The sequence below is a fragment of the Cervus canadensis genome, chromosome 10 (assembly GCF_019320065.1).
Source record: "Cervus canadensis isolate Bull #8, Minnesota chromosome 10, ASM1932006v1, whole genome shotgun sequence".
NCBI classification, from domain to species: Eukaryota; Metazoa; Chordata; class Mammalia; order Artiodactyla; family Cervidae; genus Cervus; species Cervus canadensis.
This window is the reverse complement of record NC_057395.1, coordinates 59389601-59413332: the sequence shown is the minus strand read 5'-3', so window position 1 is coordinate 59413332 and position 23732 is coordinate 59389601. Positions and strand designations below refer to the sequence as shown.

The 23732-nt window shown below is 40.6% G+C and overlaps 1 protein-coding gene and 1 pseudogene across 4 annotated transcripts in view; both read right to left on the bottom strand.

Moving 5' to 3' along the window:
* CSNK2A1 (casein kinase 2 alpha 1) overlaps positions 1 to 23646 on the bottom strand; it is a 55272-nt gene extending 31626 nt beyond the window's left edge. The window contains exon 1 of one of the 4 annotated variants that reach the window (XM_043478723.1): positions 23501 to 23646. The gene's annotated coding sequence lies outside the window, so the exon portion shown is untranslated. Of the gene's footprint in view, positions 1 to 1515; positions 1540 to 5312; positions 5335 to 9715; positions 9739 to 23500 lie in introns of those variants that run through there. The other 3 variants (XM_043478725.1, XM_043478726.1, XM_043478724.1) reach the window with 3 other exon arrangements.
* Positions 3840 to 5306, bottom strand: LOC122447942 (annotated as a pseudogene).
* Positions 23647 to 23732: the final 86 nt, after the last annotated feature.

Here is a 23732-nt window from a genome sequence, read left to right as displayed (position 1 = left end):
GTACCCCGAAACACTTCAGGTCATCTGGTACATAGCTAGAAAAACTAAAAGACTAACTCAAGGGCTCTTGAGTAATTCTTCCTTCCACTCTCTCCCCCTTCACAATATAGCTTTTTCTATCAAATGACAGGGCCACAGTTAAAATTTGTCTTTCACACAACAATTAGAATTAAGAGAATACTAAGAAATTTAGTTTAGCAATTTTTACAATGGCTTATCTGAAAAGTCAGGGAAACTGCTTGAGTTCTGAAGGTCAATTCTCCTATCTGCCATTCACAATCAAGGGTACCTTTAAAAAAATATAACTTACAGAAGAAGCATCACCTTTCCTTTTAATTTCTATTTTAAATGACCTTACTTAGTCCTTACTGTCCCCATGTATGTATAATAGATGCAACTTTTGTGGTTAACAATTTCAGATCACTTCTATTTTAAAAGCCCTCAGACTAAATGAAGACATGGCTAAGTTTTGTCTGTTCAAAGTTTAGCCTAATAAAAGCCAATTAATCAACTATGGAAAGTTATCTTGTCAACAAGTTTCCCTACTAAAGCCAGACTACACCTACAATCAAAGCCAATTACATGGCTCTGATTGACCTATTCTTTAATAAAATGCAAGGAAATGAAAACTTCATTAAATCATCAGGCTAAAATATATACCGTCAAAATCATAAGTTTATTGACATAAATGTAACAGAACTAATTAATTTCAATAAAAACTCCTTTTGCCCTCTTCAGCCAGTCTCTCCCTCTAATCTCTTCTACTCCATGTGATTTCTGTTTTTCAATCTGGTAACTAAAAAAGAAAATTAAAGGCTTAGTAAATGGTCCAATAACAGAAAACTGCATAAGTCTAACCAGTTATTTGTGCTAAATATATCTTTATGGATCAATTTTCTAGTATGAGAACTGGAAAAGATTATTCTGAAACTTTCAACAATTTTCAAGCCGTGAAACAGTTCTAGGTCTTTTAACCCTACTATTTACTGAGGGTCTCCATCTTAAAAAAAATAAAAATTGCCCCTTCCATCCCTAGATCAACCACGATGAACAGACAAGAGCTCATACTCATCCAGACAGAACAAAGATGAGTTCTACCGTAAGGAATGAGGAATGTGCTTATACTGCATTGACTACATGATTTAGGACTACTCGTTTAGAGGAAAAGCAGTTGTATGAGGAAAAAACAGCTTTGAAGCAGTGGCAGAGAATGACCTCTTCTCAGCAACTAGGCAGCATAAACTAGTGAGAGGATTTGTGGAACAAACTATGTATATGTTTTTGCCTTGTTGTAGAAGCAAAAGCAAACATTTGTTTAGTCATACAAACTTGTCCTTTCCTCTTTCAAAGTAGCACTGTTTAGAAGGTCAAATGAACACCAAAAAAGCCTAAGTAGTTAATACTATCTGAAGTCAATTGTTTCAAATGTCCACAGTTGCTCTTAATTTCCAATTATCTACTCCTTTCACATCAAGAGCAGAATGTTCACTAATTAAGCATTTATCTAATACTTACTATGTACCAGGAAACATGCTTGATTGCCAGGAAGGGATCTTTTCTCTAGGCCCTAGAGAATAAAGAGAAAGTAACTCTGCCCTCCAACAAAGAAAACAGACCATTACAATCGCAAGCAATAAGTACTTGAAAGAATAAAGTCAGGGTGCACTTGCAGGAATTGAAGGGAACTCCAGTCACCCACCAATCCATTACCATGCATTCAATAAATATCTGTGGAGTACCTCTATGTTTGGGAAAGGCAGTCAGGGAAGAAATAACACCTATACTCAGTTTTGAGGCATGCACAGGAATTATTCAGATGAAAAACACAAGAAATCACAAAGCCCTTCTTTAAGCAAGTAAGGAATTTTAAAGACTGTAATTTGTATCCCCAAATGACCAAAAGCTGGCACACCCTGTAGTCCTCTATAAGAAGCATATCAAATCAACAATCTTTTAATATCTGATCTAGAAAACACCAGTGCACTCTACTCCACTGTTACTGTGTGCGCCTCTCTCCTCTGCCCTGAAACAATGATTAATTCACAACCATTCCACCTGAGATCTCATTCTCTTTCCTTTTCTACTCCTCAAACAAATCAGTTCTACTGTAGAGGTGCCGAGGTCACAAAGGAAAACGCCTAGAAAGGCCAAGTAGCTAGAGTCTGCAGATGATCCTTAAAAGTGTGACTGCTTCTCAGTTTTAAAAATAAGAAATCAAGGTTTTCGCAGGTAACTCCTGCTTTCAGTAACGGCAGACTAGGTCAAGTTTCCTACAGAGAACCAAAGAGAATGGCTTTAACACCCCCCCAACCCCCTGCCATTTTCCTCTTCCTCTGCTCATCTGTCTCACTTAAAAAAATTTTTTTTTAAATTAGAGAATAACTGCTTTATAATAATGTGTTGGTTTCTGCCATACATCAACATGAATCAGCCATAGGTATACGTATGTCCCCTCCCTCCTGAACAACGCCCTCATCTCCCTCCCCATTCCACCTTCAAGGTTGTGATGTCACAGAGCAGTGGGTAGAGCTCCCTGTGCCAAACAGCAAATTCCCACTTGCTACCTATTTTACACAGGGTAATGTGCATGTTTCCATGCTATTCTCACAATTCATTCCACCCCTTCTTTCCCCCACTGTGTCCACAAGTCTGTTCTTCACATCTGACAAACAAGCATAAAGCCAAAAGTGAAGAGAAAATGAGAACTCAGAGAAGAAAGCAAACAGGGGAGCCCAAAGGGTCTTTGTTTGATCCCCTAAAATTAGAGCGTTGTTCTGACAGAAGGCAAAGCCCAGGGTTCTGACAAGGTGAGGAGTCATAATAAATAATGAATAGATATTTATTATTAAAAATTTATTCATAATTAGTAAACAGGTAAATAAATAAATGGAAGGGAGGAGGGAACGAGGGAGGATAAAGACCCTTGTCACAATAAGCCGAGACTTGAGAGTCACAATCTTAGGGAGGAAGTGAACAGGAAGTAAAAGATCCAGGGAAGAGTTACAGTCCCATCTGTAGAGGGAATATCTGAGATGAAGCCTGTTTTTTTTTAATGCCTTAGTACTTGGCTCATACAGCAGATACTTTATTGATTATTACTACTATGTAACAGGGAAGATAAAACCTACTTCTCATTTGCAAAGAGTATAAAGTTAACCCAGAATGGCTTTGACAAGTGTGTGTTATGTGCCTTTATTCCAACTCTTGCCAAGAAAGTCTTTTTTTTCTTTGGGCCCCTTTTAATGGTTATAAAGCAAAAAACAAAACAGGAAACAGTACTGATAAGGACAGAAAAGAAAAAAAAGGTTTAAAAATTAAAAATAGGGATGCTCAAAATGATGGCTTCAGTTCTATCTCAATAAGGCTGTCTAAAGAGCTCAGACAGCAGCCAGCAGTTCAGGTTCAGATCATACCTCCTAGACCGGTGGTGGTTCAACCCCCACTGTCCTGGGGTTCCAAGGCAGCAGACTGCAACTTTGAACCTCAGTGCAGTTGAGGAGCCCAAGGATATTATTTTCTGTCGTTTTAAATTAATGTGACAACTCACAACTGAATACCAAGCAAAAACCAACATCTGAGACCGTGTCTGAGGTGCCACTCTTTCTCTGCTGTAAAGGGCAGTTTTGAGGCACAATATCCGAAGCTTGGGTAGAAGTCATTCCTCCCCGCCCTTCAAAGTAGGCCCCACACACCATGGATGGAATGGGCATGAGCCTGACTAGAGGCTAGGAGTCAACAAAGCAACAAAGCAGGAACCCAGGGAAGAGTCTGTATCTCAGTCCTCAGTTCTGGTCCTGTAAACAGTGAAGACCCCACTGAAGACTTTGGAAGCAGAGGGGTAGGCAGATAAAGGCTTGTCTTTTATTGAATGAGTGATCTATGCAATTGCCGAGGCCACTATGTACAGAGAAGAGGGGGAGAACTTTATTTCTTGGTCTCCTCCTCCTTGGACAGAGTCTTGATGATCTCCTCCTTCTTGGCCTGGAGCCGCACGGTGCGTGCGGGCTTCCTTGGTCTTAGACCTGCGGGCCTCAGCCTGGTCCGCCAGAAGCTTCTTGCGAGCCTTGTCTGCCTTCAGCTTGTGGATATGTTCCATGAGAATCTGCTTGTTTCTGAACACGTTACCCTTCACCTTCAGGTACAGGCTGTGACACATGTGGCGGTCAATCTTCTTAGATTCATGGTATCGTCTGAGCAGCCAGCGCAGAATTCTCATCCTCCTCATCCAGGTTACCTTCTCGGGCATTCGAGCATTGGCAGTAACCTTTCGCTTACCTATACCCATGTGCCTGCCCTTCCGGTGAGCCAAGGTGTTTTTCTGGCATCGAGCCCAGGAATGGACAGTCACAGGCTTCCAGATGATCAGCCCATCTTTGATCAGCTTCCGGATCTGCTGATGGGAATTGGCATTGGCGATTTCATTAGTCTCATTGGGGTCCAACCAGACCTTCTTTTTGACACAGCGAAGGACGCTGGAGGCAAGCCTCTTCTGAAGCCTGAGCATACTCGTGGCCGCGGCTGCAGCGGCGAAAGGAAAGCTGAAGCCTGTTTTAAGGTGACCTCTAGATCACCTGTGTCCACAGATACCTGACACGAGCAGGTTCTCTGTAGAGAAAAGAACCCTGCTATGGGCTTCAAATGAATCTTACAAATAATTTCTCAAATACGACATCCAGGTTGTAACAGAGTAAGAACTAAAAGAAAAAGAACTGATAACAAAAGAACTCTACAGACTTTTGATCTTAGACTCAAGGAAACAACTACGTTGACTACCCTTACAGAAGTGAAATAAGGGATGTTCTGCAGGGAAAAGAATATTTTAAAAATAGCCAATTTCAGGGCTTCCCTGATGGTCAAGTGGTTAAGAATCCACCTGCCAATGCAGGGGACACGGGTTCGATCTGTCCTCTGGGAAAATCCCACATGCTGTGGAACACCCAAATGCCACAACTACTGAGCTCTTGTGCTGCAACTATTGAAGCCCATGCACCTAGAGCACCTAGAGCTGCAACAAGGGCAGCCTATGCAATGAGAAGCCTGTACATGGCAATGAGAAGCAGCCCCCACTCGACACAACTAGAGAAAGCCCGCATGTAGCAATGAAAACCCAGTGCAACCACACAAAAAAGTGAGATACACTATATATTAAAATAGTCCAATTAAAAAAAAAAAATGCCAGCACCAAAAGTTGGTGAGGATATAACAAATTAATTAGAGCAAAAGAAACGAACTGACTTCTGATGAGAATACAACATGGTATAGGAACCTTGGGAAAATCTGGTCACTGATTACAAAGTTACATAAACACTTACCATAAACTCAGCATTCCCCCCCAGGTATTTACTCAAGTGAATGTATGTTCACACAAAAACCTGTATACAAATGCACACAGCAGCTTTATTCATTAATTGCCAAAAAAAAGGGAACCACCAAGATGTCTAGGAGGTAAATGGATAAATGGTACGTGTATAATCACACAATGAAAACAAGTTATTGATTTGTACAACATGGATGAATATTAAATATATTTTGTTAAGTAAAGGAGCCAGATCCAAAAAGCTAGATATTATATGTTTCCAATAAGACATACTGAAAAAGACAGAACAGGAATGACCAACACATGGAAATGCAACTGTTCTGTTTACTATTAATTTGCTACTCTAAGTATTCTCAAAACCCACAGAACTGTCCATGACAAAGAGTGGACATTACTGGCTGCAAATTCCGAGCTCTGTCCACTGAGAGCGCCCAGAAGCTGTGCTAATGAGTAGCGTCAAGAGAAAGTGGCATCCAAACCTTGGTTTCTCAATACCTTTCTCCAATAAAAGGAATGAGGGCTCTTTAGAGAAATGGCTTAGTCTAGGATTGAGTCAGGGAAAATATAAGAAAAAGGACATAACTGGTAAAGATTGAAATACAGTCCACAATTTAATTTACAGTACTGTATCAATGCTAATTTCTTAGTTTAATAAAGTGTCATGGTTATGTGATATGTTAACATCAGGGGAAGCTGGGTGAAGGGTATGTGAGGATTCTATCTTTGCAACTCTTCTAAGTCTAAAATTATTTCCAATTAAAAGTTAAATGCAGACAACACTAGGCGCTAGAGAGACATGAACAACTGGACGCTCTCCTACACTGCTAGTGTAATGCAAACAACACTAGGTGCTAGAGAGACATGGAACAACTGAATGCTGTCCTACACTGCTAGTGTAATGCAGACAACACTAGGTGCTAGAGAGACATGAACAACTGGACGCTCTCCTACACTGCTAGTGTAATGCAGACAACACTAGGTGCTAGAGAGACATGAACAACTGGACGCTCTCCTACACTGCTAGTGTAATGCAAACAACACTAGGTGCTAGAGAGACATGGAACAACTGAATGCTGTCCTACACTGCTAGTGTAATGCAGACAACACTAGGTGCTAGAGAGACATGAACAACTGGACGCTCTCCTACACTGCCAGTGGGAATGCAAAGAGTACAGCAAAGCCCTTCTGGAAACAGTGCCGCAGTTTCTTGGAAAGTTACAAAGTTTCATGTAACCTGGCGACCCTCCCATGTTATAAAGCCTCTACAAGTGCATCTACAGCATCTCAACTCATAATCACCAAAAAAATCTTAAATGGATAAGCAAACTGTTGTCCATCCACACAGTGGAATTCTACTTAACGATAAAAAGGAACTGACCACTGATATACCTAATTTCAATGAGTCTCAAAAACAATATGCTGAGTTAAAGAAGCCAATTTTCAAAATATTATATATTGCCTGAATCAATTTATTTAACATTCTCAAAAAGATAAAACTGTAATAACTGAGAGCAGAATAGTGGTTGCCAGAGAACAGGAGTGGGAGGCTGGGTAACATGGGGAGGTGATATGTTCTGTGTCTTAGCTGTGATGGTGGTTACTTCCCTGGTGGCTCAGACAGTCAAGAATCTGCCTGCAAGGCAGGAGACCTGGGTTTGCTCCCTGGGTTGGGAAGATTCCCTGCAGAAGGGAATGGCCACCCACTACAGTATTCTTGCCTGGAGAATTCCATGGACAGAGGAGCCTGGCAAGCTACAGTCCATGGAGTTGCAAAGAGTCAGACACGACTGAGTGACTAACACACAGAAAGGAATCAGTTTTACTGTATATTAATTAAAAGAATAAAATTTTAAAAAAGGGGGGAAATCCTATCACATGCCGTATCCTAAAACATAGGACAACATGAGGAACAAATTTGAAATATTGAGAGGAAGAAGACTTAGAAAAGCTGATACAAGAAGAAACGAAAATCCTGAATATCCAGCCATTTCCATTTCAATCAGTATAACTGGCTATCAGTTTTCAACCTCCTTTCCATCCTAATGTTTTCCTACTGCATAGCTTAATATTTCTATAACACTTTTTATTTATCACTGTGCCTAAGCCATGCTGAATGTTTCATGAATATTTGATGAACTGATATTAAGACAGTGACAGACAATATATTGGCAAAGATCAAACCTGTTTGCATATGGATCTGCTCCTCTTCAACACTGAGACAAGTAGTTTGGCTGTATAGTGGATATTTGATCTGTAGCTGATTTTACAGTTGCTCTTCGGTTTTACATGTAAATTTTATCACACACATCACTAACAGAGGTAAAACAGTCATACTATCACTTCCCAATGAGATGTGAATTTAGTCAAAATGTGTGGGAGATGTTTCTTTAGAGCCATGAGCTTTTATGAGGCCATGTAATTTACCCATGTGATGAGCATCCTTGATAGAACTACAAAAACAATATAGTACTCTGTTACTGAAAAACATGAACCTTGGATTTATAAGGTCTCAGAAGGTGGTAGAAAGAACAGGAACACTTGAGCCATTAAGACCAAATATGGCTCTGGGACTGTCATTTAACCTATCTGATTTCACTGAGAAAACTGCAGGATATAAAGAGTAACAGTCTCTCCCTCTCCCTCCTTTACTATCATGGAGGTAGGTTACCTAAGAGACAACCATACTTCCTGCAGATGATCAATAAGCAATAAAAAATAGGGTGGGTTGTCCTAGACTTACCAACAACAGATAATAGGTTGGAAACAGGACAGCAAACATTATCTATCCAGCTTCCAAATCTAAAGAAATGTGAATGCCTATACCTATACTGTTTCTTGGGATTTAAAATGTTTTGAACATAACAAGCCCAGTGAAAGTGAAAGTCACTCAGTCGTGTCCAACTCTTTGCAACCGCATGGGCTGTAGCCTGCCAAGCTCCTGTCCATGGAATTCTCCAGGCAAGGATACTGGAGTGGGTAGCCATTCCCTTCTCCAGGGGATCTTCCCAACCCAGGGATGGAAACCAGGTCTGCTGCACTGCAGGCGAATTCTTTACCAGCTGGGCCACCAGGGAAGCCCAAGACCTACGTAATACCTTTCCCATGTTACAGTAGGTGAATCCGAACAACTTTTACAATGTCACAGAGGGCAAGTGATTTTAAGATATTCTGTCTAGATTCAAAACCTATTCATTCTGCTTTACAGCAAACATATATACCCTGTTTAGCTCATGCAGTCTCTTTTCTTCCAGTATTCAAAGCTGAGAGAAAATCCACACAACATCACATCCATCATTTTAAAGTGTACAATTCAGTGGTTTTTCTAATGTTTTTAACATGCAACCGTCACTACCATATGATTACCTTCACCTCCAAAGAAAACAAACATCCCATAGTAGTCACTCCTAATAACTCCCCACCCCCCCACCCCACGTCTTAACAACTATTCATCTGCTTTCTGCCTCTAGAGATTTGCCTATTCTGGACATTTCATAAAAGCTGAATCACACAATACATAACCCTATGTGTCTGGCTTCTTTCATTTAGCATGTTTTCAAGGCTCATTCATGATGTAGCTTTACAATAGTTCATCCCTTTTTACGGCTGAATCCACTGTAAGGATATACCACATTGTGTTCATCCATACATCAGTTGATGGACATTTGTTTTCACTTTATGGCCACTATGACTAATGCTGCTATGAACATTCCTAGGCAATTCCTATGAAAATTCCTATGCAAATTTTCCACAGTGTTTTTAAAGTGAATCAGCTATTAAGTTGAATTATGTGTTAAAGATTTTCGTGATAAATAATTAGTATTTTTAAGTGTAACTTGGTTGCCAACACTAAAAACCAAATTAATGTTCAGTTTGTTATAAGAAGAAATGAGAAAAGGTAGGTAGGTCTGTCTTTTTGGTAACAATGATTATGCATTCCTGCATTGACCACATCACTTTGGATCTGCTGACTGTGATTATCCAGTCAAAGATGCCACAGGTAAACCTGAACAATTCTACACATTTATCTTACTGGCCTGACTCCTGCAGGTATTTCAGTTAGCAATCCCTGACCTACATTAAACATATAATTTTATAAGTATAATAAATAAATTTAAAACTATTTTAAAAAGATAACTAGGGAAAAATACAGGCAAAGAAAATATTCAGCATAATCAGATGCAACAGTAATAAGCCCATTTAAGCTCTCAATTTAAGACCATTTGCTTCTTGATTTAGTTTCCGTTATTAGTTCAATTAGAGCTTAAAAAACAAAAATCATGGGGTAGTTCGCAGTATGCTTTCGGCCAATTAGGAAATACAGAACTGACTAGATTCATAGAAAATTTTCAATGATCAAGACCCTCCTTCCTCTGTACTCCAACAGCATACTTTGCTTACCTCTTCCATTTAGCACTGTCACTGTACTGTTTCACACATCTGTCGCCCTAGCTAAACAAAGCTTCAAAGGCAGAGAATATTGCCTTTGCAGTCTCAGGAGTCTATCACAGAAGCTGACATACAGAATACCATGCAGAAATATTTGTTGGATACTGTGACACCTAAGGAATAAAAAACAAAGCAAGAGGTATAATTCTCCCAGACCACAGACAATACTATGTATGTATATGTGTATGTATGTGTTAGTTGCTCAGTCGTGTCCAACTCTTTGTGACCTCATGGACTGTAGCCTGCCTCTGTCCATTGGATTCTCCAGGCAAGAATACTGGAGTGGCTTGCCATTCCCTTCTCTAGGGGATCTTCCCAATCCAGAGACTGAACTCAGGTCTCCTGCTTTGCAGGCAGATTCTTTGCAGTCTGAGCCATGAGGGAAGCAGATAAAACTACAATAATCCAAACAGTGTGGTATTGATACAAAACCAGACATATGGATCAATGTAACAGAACAGAGCCCAGAGATAAAGCCACACACCTACAGCCAATTAATCCTTGACAAAGCTGGCAAGAATATAAAATGGAAAAAAGACAGTCTCTTCAGCAAATGGTGCTGGGAAAGTAAATCAATGAAGTTAGGCCACACCTTCACACTATGCACAAAAATAAATTCAAAACGCTTTATAGACTTAAGCATAAGACACAACACTATAAAACTCCTATAAGAAAATAAAAAGGCAAAATATACTCTGACATGAATTGTACCAGTATTTTCTTAGGTCAGTCTCCCAAGGCAAAAGAAATAAAAACAAAAATGGGATTTAATCAAACGTATGACTTTGCATAGCAAAGGAAAACAACAACAAAAGAAACTGAAAAACCAAAACCAAAACCATGAAAAGACAATTCAGGGAATGGGAGAAAATATTTGCAAATGATGCAAACCGATATGGGCTTAATCTCCAAAATATACAAACAGTTCATACAACTCAACAACAGCAAAACAAACAGACCTTACATTACGTTTGTAAAGATTATCCCCAATAGCATGAGTTTTGTGATGAAACCTCAGGATGCATCAGACATTTCTCCAAAGAAGACATACAAATGGCTAGTGCGTGTGTGCATGCTAAATCGCTTTAGTTGTGTCTGACTCTTTGTGACCCTATGGAATGTAACCAGCCAGGCTCCTCTGTCCATGGGATTCTCCAGAAAAGAATACTGGAGTGGGTTGCCATGCCCTCCTCCAAGGAATTTTCTCAATCCAGGGATCGCACTTACATCTCTATGTCTCCTGCATTAGCAGATGGGTTCTTTACCACTAGTATCATCTGGGAAGCCCTACAGATGGCCAGTAGATACACGAAAAGATGCTCAACATCACTAATTACTAGAGAAATGCAAATCAAAACTACAAGGTACCATCTCACACTGGTTAGAATGGCCATCATTAAAAAGTCTACAAATAACAAATGCTGGAGAGGGTGTGAAGAAAAGGGAACCCTCCTACCCTAAAGGTGGAAACGTAAATGATACCACCATTATGGCAAACAGTATGGAGGTTTCTCAGAAAACTAAAAATAGAATGATCTAGCAATCCTACTCCTCGGCATATACCTGGACAAAACTATAATTCAAAAAGATATATGCAACCCTATATTCATAGCAGCACTATTCACAATAGCCAAAACATGGAAACAGACTAAATGTTGATCAAGATGTAACACATACATATATACAATAGAATACTATTCAGCCATAAAAATGACATATGCAGCCACATGGATGCAAGATTATTAAAACTAAGTGAAGTAAGTCAGAAAGACAAATATCGTATGACATCAGTTATATGTGGAATCCAAAATATAGCACAAATGAACCTATCTACAAAACAGAGAAAGACTCATAGACACAGAGATCGGACTTCTGGTTGCCAAGGAGGAGGGGGGGAAGGAAGAAGTTGGGAATCTCAGGTTGGTAGATGCAACCTACAACATTGAGAATGGATAAACAAGATCCCACTGTATAGCACAAGCAACCATATCCAATCTCCTGGGATAAACCATAATGGAAAAGAATATTAAAAAAAAAGAATGCACATGTATGTAAAACTGAGTCACTGCTGTGCTGCAGAGCTTGGCACAACACTGTAAATTAACTATACTTCAGTTAAAAAATACTGTGAAAAATAATAAAGCATACAAATATTACTGTATTAATAATAAAATGGGGAACTGTTATTTGGACTAAACAAATTTCAAACTGGAGTTCATCAATGAGACTGGAGGTCCATGAATTCCCTAAAGTAATACAAAGTAGTGTGTACAGTACATTTTTTGAAATAAAGTTCTGTAGCTTTCACTACAGGCTCAGAAAAATCTGTAAACCCCAGCAGAATTAAGAATTGTTAAGTTAGACAAAAGGAGATATTTTAACACTACAAAATATCAATTTTTAAAAGTTAACTTGATGGGAATTCCCTGGTGGTCCAGTGGTTAGGACCCCATGCTTCCACTGCAGAGGGCACAGGTCTGATCCCTGGTTGGGGAGAGGCTGCAGGCTGCACAGCATGGTCAAAAAAGGGGGAGGGGGGAAGCTAACTTCATAATTTACATAAATATTAAACAATTAAAATTTTAAGTTAAGTATATCCCATTCTTTCGGAAAGGAAGAGGGGAAGACAATATATCCTAGATTTCAATTTATGTTAAAGCAGGAGACCCATGGCTCACGAATGATTAACAAAGTGTCAGCTCCCAGAAAAGATACAGTGGCATTCAGAGTCAGATGAGGACACCAATTTTATACAAGGTAACTTGTTTTGCTTCACATTATTGCTTAAAAAAATAAGAACTCAAATTTCTTCACAAGTGCCCAAACTCTAATCCTTTAGTCTCACATTTTAAAGTATACCCCCTGAATTATATGTGGAAAGGGAACTGCTTGAGGATCAGAAAGATACACTTTAAAATGGTCTTTTCTAAACTTAAATCAAGACTATTTTCAGATCAGCATCCCCTCAACCTTAAAACTGTTAAGATACTCAATTACTGAACTTTCTCAACTAGCGCTTACATGTAGCCTTTTAAAAACTCAAAACACAAAGAGATAATAGTATTTTTAATAATGGATAAATGATCAAGACTTTTGGGCTTAAGGTTACTGGTTTGGAGGCCCTGTACTCTGCCCAAATGGCCTGAAGGCTGAGGGGACCAGAATCTCAGCATATCTGTAACCCTCCCTGACATAGTCCATTGGCTGAAAAATTCTGATTTAACTAAAGAGATCATAAGCTGAATTGTCAAAATCCATGCAGTAGGCTGAGAAAACTATTTTCATAGTGCTCCTTTAAGAGACACACAATTTATCTTTCACAGCTTTCAAGTACAAGTACTACCATTTCTTCTGGGAGGTCATCCATTCAGAGATCACTGGCACAACAAACCCAAAACAATAAATACAACCTAAATCTCCTAACCCTATAGCTTGAAAGAATAAGCCAAAAGAAAACAGGTTAATGGTGGAAATAAAATGAAGATTAGATGAAGCGATCTTCTTTCCTCTATTTTAAAATGATTCTCCCTCATCTATCAAACTAATGCCATAATCAATGGTGTTTTTTCAGTTGGGGAAAAATACAGAGGTCAAAAGTTAACAATTTAGCTCCTTGACAGTTCACAATACCCACTCCAACCCTCAAATTCCAAGATCCCAAGTAAACACTGAAAAGGAAGAAAACTACCTGGTTCAAAGCTAACAGTATAAGTTTTTTTAATCCTGTTAAGGGTCTGAATTTGGAATATAAATTTCACAATGACACCTGATATAATCCTAACAAGGGCTTCCCTGATAGCTCAGTTGGTAAAGAATCCGCCTGCAATGCAGGAGACCCCGGTTTGATTCCTGGGTCGGGAAGACCCACTGGAGAAGAGATAGGCTACCCACGCCAGTATTCTTGGGCTTTCCTGTGGCTCAGCTGGTAAAGAATCTGCCTGCAATGTGGGAGACCTGGCTTTGATCCCTGGGTTGGGAAGATCTCCTGGGGAAGGGAAAGGCTACCCACTCCAGTATTCTGGCCTGGAGAATCCCATGGGTAGAGGAATCTGGTGGGCTACAGTCCATAAGATCGCAGAATCGGACATGACTGAGCGACTAACACTAAACTACTCTAGTACATACAAATATTTCTGAATCATTTTGCTGTATACCTGAAACATTATAAATCAACTACATTTTAATAATACCAAAATCAAACATCCCCAAGCAGTCTGATCTGAATTAACACAGTTCTACCTCAAACACTTGACATAAGTTTGAAGTACAATACTGTTTCCAATAATATAAAATACAATAAATGGTGGGCAAAGAAGCTACCACCTGTGTCTTTTTACCAGGCAACACAGTGAAATAAAGTCACAATCTGCTACTCTATTCCACTTGCTACCACCCTCCGGAACCAAGATTCTTTGGGACCTAGAGTAATCTAAAGTATAGCCCATATATGTAATATATCACACCATATGTAATATATCATATAGTTATAAGTAATAACTATCATTTGAATGTCTCTTGTAAGCCAGAGATGGTATTAGATGCAGATTCCCATTTTAGAAATAAACATGGATTCAGAGGATAAATAACCTGCCAAATATCACAGGACTACTAAGTAACTGAGGCCAGGTTTGAACCCAAGTCAAATCTTATGTTTCAAAGCCTAAATAGGGATTATTTTTACTAGTTTAACACTATTTCCCCAATTCTGCACACTGATTCAACAACAACCTATCATTTGTAATACTACAATGAAATGGATTTCTTTAAATTTGGAGGCAAGGGGAGGGGTGAGAGATTTGACTTTCAACAATCTGGAGTCTTCCTTATTCTCTTACCTGAATGGGCTGGCCACAATGTCACAGTGGTATACAGAATCAGATTTGGAAAGATGGGACAACTCCCAAGGCAGATGGCTATTTGTATTCATTCTATACAGAGTCAAAAATATACAGAGGACTGTAAGTACTGATGAAGACAGGTTTCTGCTATGCCTAAGGGTGTGTGTGTATGATTTAAGAATACAGAGCAAAGAAAGCAAGTTAGTGGATTACCTGAGTGAGCAAGACACAGAAAAGATGTTAATGCAGGAAAAAGTTCTCCTCCAAACATATCCCTAACACACAATACACAAGTTAATTCCCAAACTGTGATCAAAGAACCATCAGGAATAAGATCTCTGATCTCAGGTTCACAAGTCCATAGGTGAGCAAACTTTGAACTTTCCCCAAGTCTGAGATGGAGTCACTTTTCTATCTAGAAGCAGCAGAACCCTAGATTCACCAAGACTAGATAACAACCTGACCATGTTCACTGTAGATGAGTAACTGAGGCAATCTACACTGGGCATGAGCTACATACTGACCCACCCCTAAGCAGCAATTCAGTACCTCACCCATCCCACAGGCCACATCAGAAACAGGAAGTACAGGTCAAAAGGCCTCACTGAAAAATAAGAACTCCTGGCAGCGGAAAATGGCAATGAACATATAGTTTTCATTGACAGGGAAGGAAAAAGTACCTGGCATTTTATAAATTATCTCCTTTAATTTTCAGTTGTGAAGTCAAAGTCGCTCAGTTGTGTCCGACTCTTTGCGACCCGAATTCTCCAGGCCAGAATACTGGAGTGAGTGGGTGGCCATTCCCTTCTCCAGGGGATCTTCCCAACCCAGGGATCGAACCCAGGTCTCCCACATTGCAGGCAGACTCTTTACCAGCTTGAGCCACAGGGAAGCCAAGAATACTGGAGTGGATAGCCCAACCTTTCTTCAGCGGATCTTCCTGACCCAGGAATCAAACCAGGGTCTCCTGCATTGCAGGCAGATTCTTTACCAACTGAGCTATGATAACTAGCTGGTGCTTTACTCATTAATCCTCACAAGAATATTCAGAGGTAAGTACTGACGCCCATTTTATAGATGAAGGAACAGAAGGCTAATAAATAAGTTGCCCAAGGTAGTTGTTATCCCAATTGCAGAGATGACAAAATCCAGGCTTAAGAGTTAAGTAAACTTGGTTACTAAACCCAAACTTGGTCTCATTCCAAAGCTGACGCTTTTCCCAACTATCCTGCTGCCTCCCTCCCTTAGTTCCCCCAGTAATCTTTTTTTTTCTCTTTCTTTTTTATTGAAGGACAATTGTTTTACAGAATTTTGTTGTTTTCTGTCAAACCTCAACATGAATCAGAAACGGGTATACATATATCCCCTCACTCCTGAACCTCTCTCCCCATCCCACCCCTCCAGGTTGACACAGATCCCGTTTGAGTTTCCTGAGCCATACAGCAAATTCCCGTTGGCCATCTATTTTACATATGATAATGTAAGTTCCCATGTTACTCTTTCCATACATCTCACCCTCCCCTCCCCTCTCCCCATGTCCATAAGTTTATTCTCTATGTCTGTTTCTCCACTGCTGCCCTGTAAATAAATTCTTCAGTACCATTTTTCTAGACTCCATATATGTGCATTAGAATACGATACTTATCTTTCTCTGACTCACTTCACCCTGTATAATAGGTTCTAGGTTCATCCACCTCATCAGAACTGACTCAAATGGTGTTCCTTTTTATGGCTGAGCCCCAGTAATCTTGGTTAAAGAATTTCATTAAGAATCAAAAATCCTGAATCCACTGCCCACCAAATTTCTGCAGCTGTTTCAGAAACTATACCTAAGATACAAAGCCAGTAAGAGTTTTCACAAGAAAACACTCCAGAAAGCTGCTGCTATGGCTTCTCTGCCTTTTGGCTAAGATCAAGTGCAGAAAGCTGCCAAGTTACAGAATGACACATACATTATGACAAAATGACACTCAATTTTAACTTTGAGGTCAAGGACCATCTAGAGATCAGGTAAGCACAGCACCTACCTGAAATACACCAGGCACTCACGGCTTGTTGAAAGAATTAACATCATTTGACTGGTTATAAATCCAATAAGGTCAAATGGCTATTTTGTACTTTCTGATATGACATGATTAAATTTTTAGGAAAATAATTTATCCATTCATTTTAACATGGTTGCTTTCTTAAAAATTATAGAACATTAATGAGAGAGCTAAATTGAGAAATGCCCACTAGGGCATTAGTCATAACTTCAGAAAAATTTCCAAGTGTTCACTTTTCCAAACAGATTAAAATGTTTCAGCTAATAAAAATCTGTCAGAAAAATCCACAAGACCAGAAAGTATGAAAAGAAAAAAGTGGCCAATATAAAGGCATTTAAGACATGACACATATTAAATTATAAAACATTATTCTAAGTATACCCTGGTATTTAACCCTAAAATCCTCACTTCAGATAACACATATTTTCTATGCAAGAAAACACTATCATCACTAATGTAATAAAAGCTTGCCCACCATAGTAACTGTTGCTAAGTACATTTCTTATGTCTAAGGCTGAAAGACACACTTTGTAGAAACCAGTGAAAAGTCACTCTTAGTATGATACTATTAATTCTTTCACCTTAAACTTTTAAAAAGATAATACTTGATTTCTATAATTGAAGGAGAAAAAAGTTTGGTCAACAAGTAGGTCAGCTGAACTCTACCTTGGAGAAACTACCAATTGCCTATAACCCAATGTAAATATTTGTTACAATGGACAGCAGTTCCTTTTTCTTAATAATTCTAGAGGAATTTCTTCCTTTGAAAAGCTAGATGGCTTAGCTCTCTCTCTCTATTCAGGAACAACTAAATGATACAGTACCATTTTAAATTATCCATTTTAGGAGTTCAAAGAAATGTAGATGTATGAAGACACTAACATTCTTGTGAAACAAACTTGGTCCAGGTCACCCAAAGAATTAATTGTGACAGACCAAGGATCAAATCCAGTTTCTCATTACCTTAAAAGAGTAAGTCCTTACCTAATCCAATGCCAAATCACGTAATTCTGTTTCTGAACTTGTACAAATTGTGCTGTAATATTTATGCAAAAGATACCAAACAGCTGTCAAAACAATTATCATAAACGTAACAGTTAACATCTTTTGGGCACTTACTGTGTTAGGTGCTATGCTAAATGTGTTATATGTGTTATCTCAATCAATCCTCACAATGACCCCATGAGGAAAATGAGGCATAGAGAGATAACCTATGTAAGGTAAAATATAGAAAAAGGACAGGATCGAGGTACACAGAGAATATATTCTTAAAGCCACGAATCCCCACTGCCTGGACCAGGATTCTAGGCCAGCTGTAGGACTGAGATACTTGGTTTAGTCACTTAACCTTCAGGTGGCCCAATTTCCTTTACTCTAAACCTAAAAGTCAAACAGATAATCACAAAAGTCCTTCATATCCTGAAATGCTCTAATTTTGTAATCATCTTTCTATTCAGGTAACTCAAAGACAAACTGTCTTATTTCCTCCATGCTCTGAAGTTCCCTTCACTAAAGTTGAGAGTCCACATCTTATGTATCTAATCAGTAACATAGTGATAAACAACAACAAAAAGGCCTTTCTTAAAAGTCAGAAGTCTTTTCTGCAATTATGATTCCAAAATCGTCTTCTTTTTTTAAACTGTATTGGCTCTTCTAGAAATTAATAGTTGCTCTATGGTGCTACAATAGTTTCAGGTGCACAACAAAGTGATTTAGTTACACACATATACCCAAATCTTATTTATGGCTGCTATGGGTCTTCATTGCTGTGCATGGGCTTTCTCTAGTAGACATGAGCGTAGGCTATTCACTGCAGTCCCTTTTCTTGCCGGGGAGCACAGGGTCTAGGTGCACTTACTTCGGTAGTTGCAGCATGCTGTGGGCTCAGCAGTCATGGTGCATAGACTTAGTTGCTCTGTGGTATGTGGAATCTTTCCAGACCAGGGATCGAGCCCGTGTCCCCTTTACTGGCAGGCATATTCCTATACACTGTACTACCAGGCAAGTCCCCAAATCTTATTCTTAACCTCAAGTGACCAATGACAATGACTGGACTTCCCTGGTGGTCCAATGGTTGAGAACCTGCCTGCCAATGTAGGGGACATGGGTTTGATCCCTGGTCCGGGAAGATTCTACATGCTGTGGGGCAACTGAGCCCGTCCTCTGCTACAGGAGAAGTCACCGCAATGAGAAGCCTGTGTACGGCAACTAGAGAAAGTCCATGCAGCAACAAAAATCCAGCTCAGCCAAAAAAAAAAAAAGGGGGGGTGGGGTGGGCAATGACAGGGAGAAAGACCTTATAACAATTTTGGTTTGGGGTGGGAAGTCTGAAAGAAGAGACTACTGTATATAGGTGGTTATCAATTCCTAAAAAATAATCACCCATTTTCAGCTCTTCTAAAAAAACAGGAAGTCTTGTCAAATAAAGGAAAGATTTATCAGGAAGGATTGTCAAATAAACTCAATGCTTTATTCCGCTAATAAAGATGAAGGAATTATCCAGGATGCTTATTATAGGCATGGAAGAATCATCAATTTATAGAAATTCTACCAAAATGGCCTAGAACTTTAGAATCTATGTTTTACCAAGCTGTTCATCTAGCCCCTTCAAACTTCATCTAATGACACATGCTTACACATCTAGGAAGAAGCCTAGGTTCCACTTAACACCATTATTCTGTGAGGTCTTCCAGGACCAAATACCCACTTTACAGAATAATCTCTGCTGTCTTTGTTCTCTAGAAAATAATCCCTGAACTATTCTAAAATAAAGTAAGCAAAACCCCGCTAGTTAGTTTTCTTTTTAAAATTTTCTAATTAGTTTCCTATTGTCGCTGGAACAAACTACCACAAACATAAAACACAATTTATTATCTCACAGCTTCTATAGGCCAGAAGTGACGTAGGGTGGCTGGATTCTCTATTTAGGGTCATGCAAGGCCAAAAATCATGGTGTCTGTAGGGCTATGTTCCTTGGTGGAAATTCTGAGGTGGGGAATCTGCTTTTAAGCTCATTCAGACTGTTGGCTGAAAGAGGTTCCTTGTGGGCACAGGACTAAGGTCCCTATTTCCTTGTTGGTTGTCAGCTGGTGCTGATAGCATTCCTTCTTGTGCTTACCATGTGGTCCCCTCCAGGAATGGCAGGCTGAGTCCCTCTCATGCTTCAAATCTAACTCTAGCTAGATAAAGCTGTCTGCTTTCATGTGAACAGACTGGACCTACCTACCCAGAAAATCCAGGATAACCATTCTATGTTAGAATTCTTAAACCACAGTTATATCTGAAAAGTCCCTTTGCCACAAAACAGTAACAAACTCAGATTCCAGAGGATCTTTGGAAGAGTCCACCCTCATGGCCTCCAAAGACTCATACCTCTCCCAAATGCAAAAACCATCCAATTCATCATAAGGTCTCATTTCACTAAACATCAACTCTAAGTCCAAAAATCTCATCTAAAGTTCATCGATTTAAAACTCCCAAATCTCACCATCTAAAGCAGGTGTGGATGAAGCTCTGGGCATAATACATTAAGTGCAACCCCCTGGAGCACAATTTCTTAAAAAACACCAAAAAAGACAACTAGTTATCTGCTCCCAATCTGTAATGGTGAGATAGGCATAAGGCAATAGTCAAAAACATTCCAGTTCAAACAGGGAATATAACTATAAAAGAAAGCAGGCAAAATATAAGGGAAAGTGGATCCATCGGTCCAAAGCAGTTTCAAAATGTGGGCAAACTCCATTACATTTCAAAGCCAGGGAAATCTCTTCTGTAACCTTCAGTTCCACCTCTTTGGGCTCTTGGTTCCACCCTCTAAGTCACCCTTTTTTAAAAGAAAAGAAACACACTCATATCTCTAGTTTTACCAGCCTGCTTCTTACTAGTAAAAAAATCTGGGGGAGAGGAAGGGTTGAGAGCTCCCTTTAATTTCATACTCATGTTTTTCAATCAAGCGGACATTGTTTCTGCTAGTATAAGATGCTCAAGAACTTAGAGGGCTTCACGTGAATTTCACAGGAGTTCACCGTTAAACCCACATCTACAAATAAACCAATACTTCACTTGGAAATCTCCTCAGCTAAACATCCAAGTTCATCAGTTGTAAGTTTTCTTTTCCACATGACCTCAGGACACAATTCTAAGTTTATTTGCCACTATGTAAAAAGATCTTTTCTCCAGTTTCCAATGTATACCTCACTTCCACTTGAGTCTTCACTACTTCTACTAACAATCTGTTTCTAGGCCTTTTCTATCTCATGCTCCTCTTCAAAAAACTGTTGGCCTCTTCTACTGCCACTTCCACGTTTTTAGGTAATACTACCCCATTTCTGGCACAAAAATTTATACTAGTGTTCTACTGCTGCCGTAACAAAACCACACACATAGTGGCTTAAACCAACAGAAATTTATTGTCTCGTAGTTTCTGTAGGTCAGAAGTTAGGTGGGCTTGGGTAGGTCTTCTGCTCAGGGTTTCACAAGGTCAAAATCAAGGTGTTATCCTTGCTGGAAACTGGGGAAGAATCCACTCTCAAGCTCATTCAGGTTGTTGGCCAACTTCAGTTCCTCATGGTTGGAGGACTGTGGTCTCCATTTCCTTCTTGGCTGTCAGCCGGGGCTCGTCTTTGTTACTAGAGGCTCCCTGCATTCCTTCCTCATGCTTTCCATGTGGCCCCCTCTAGCAACAGCAAATGGAGTCCCTCTCACGATTCAATTCTCTCTGATTTCCTCTTCTGCCCCATCGCTCTTGACTCCCAGCTGGAGAAAGTTCTCTGCTTTTAAGGGCGCATGTGATTAGATTGGGCCTACCCACAAAATCCAGGATAATCTCCCTGTTGTAAGATGTTTAACCCTAATAGCATCTGCAAAGGCCTTTTACCATGTAACATATTTACAGATCTGGGAATTAAGAGTTTGGACGTCTTGAGGGTGGTGGTGGTGGTCACTCTGCCTACTACAACTCCAAACCCTAAAGTAAAGCTTTAAACTCAGTCCCCAAAGAAAATTTCTTTCTCCAAGAGTGTGTGAATTAAAGGTGTATGTTCAGAGACAGAGACAACAATAAAACCAAGGACTCACCCTGGAAGAGACTGGCTAAGCAAAAGAGATTAAAAATACATTTATTTCATCCCTAAACAGTTTTGCAATTAACACACTAGGTAGAAACTCACCCTTTGTTCTCCCTTAAATGTGTGCTTCTCTTCTCTACTGTATCCCATATAAAATGATATAACTAGACATATTTGGGTTTTGCTTTTTAAAAAAAGTTACCTCAGGGTGACCTAATTTTGTAATCAGTTGATAAACTGATCTAAGCAAACTTGAAATATTTTCATTCTTTCTTCAAGTCACACACCCTCCTCCAACAGCAAATGAAAGTCAAATATTTCAAAGTCACAGAAGGACAAACCTGTCTAGGTAAAACTGCAGGTGAACTTTAAAAAAAAACACGAGGGAGAACTAGCACTAGTCCTGGTCTTTCAGCTCAAGGTCCACCAAGACAATTAAGCCAAATGATTTAGAACAAAACACTACAACGACTACAAATATAATATTCTGAAGCCTTGCCTACTGTCAGATTATTGACCATACGTATACTTTACCTAGATTGGCGGAACCCCAAATATACCAAGTAGGCCCTTTAAGAAAAGCGACACGTAAGGTCTATCGAGCACTTACAACCTGCCAGGCACTGTAGTAAGCACTTGACACAAATTATCTTATTCACTCACCACAAACTTATCCTCTAAGAAATATTTTCATCCCATTTTACAGACAGAAAAACAGATTTACAGAAGTTCGGTCACACAGGGAAACAGCAGTGGCACTTCTAACTGGGAATCCAGAGATGTACTGCCACTTCTTAGATGGAATGGACTCTTCCAACTCTTAGAAAAAAATCTTCCCTTTCATTTCCTCTCCACACGCCCACTTCTCATAGAATTCAGCAGTTGAAAAGGTAATCAGGCCTCCCCAATTAATTTGCCACCTCCCTGCCAGAACTCTTTCCTTCTCACAACAGCAATAGCCAAGAAGCAACTTCTCCCGACCTCGACTTCGCTTCCCAAAAACAAACTACATAAGCTCCACCCATCACCTGCCAAGGCAAGAAATGTTCCAACGCTGCAAAAGCAAAAACACAACCACCGAAAAACAAAAATAAAAGTCCTACTCTTCAAAAGGTCACAAACTAACATATAAACTCAGCCAATCTTTCATTCTGTGTACCTCTCCTCTTCCACCCAAGGTCCCAACTAACCCTTAACTCCAACTCCACCCGTTCTGTCCCACTTCTAGGTTCCCTTCCTCTGTATCCTCAATGACCTCGCCCCGGGTCGCCTCCACCTTGCACCCCAGTGTGCAGGTGGGAAGCCCTGCCTCGCCCAGAGGGACCTTAGGAGGCCTCCACTCCAGTAGCTCTGCTCCACAGGGAGGTCCACCCCAGCCTACACTGAGGGTATCACTCCTCTAGTCACCCTCCCCTAGCATCCCCCCCTGCGGCCCCACCCCTCAAGCTCCCTTCCCCCTCTGGCGACCCCCTTCTCCAAGTTGCCCCCTAGTCCCCGCCCCAGTCCAACCCTCTCCCCGGTCATAAGCTGGACTCGAGAGCCAGCTCCCATCCTCACATCAGCCTCTGCCCCCAAAGCCTCCCTCCCCGCCCTGGGGAGTGGCCCCAGGCCTCTCCGATGAGCTGCAGGGGCCTCGGCTGGTGAGTGTGGCGGGGGGGGGGGGGGGGGCAGGGGAAGACGAAGGGCCGCTCGGGAGTCTGCTGGAGGCGTGAGAGGCAGCCGCGCCCTGCTGCCCGCCTGGGCCCACCCGCACCCCCCAACGACCTCGCCTGGCAGCTCCCACAGTACCTGGGGTGGAAGCGGCAGCGGCGGCGGCCGCTCTCCCCTCTCCTCACACAGACAATATGGCGGCGGCGGAGGAGGAGACACACGGCTCGGCCGCCAGCCGCAGGGACCAGAGCGAGGCTGCAGCCGTCGCTGCCGGAAGCGGAAACCCCCCTCCGACCGGGAGGCGGGGAGGGACCGCTTCCGACTCCTCCCCCAGCGGAGTCTCGCAGAGTGCGGCCATGCTGGGATGTCT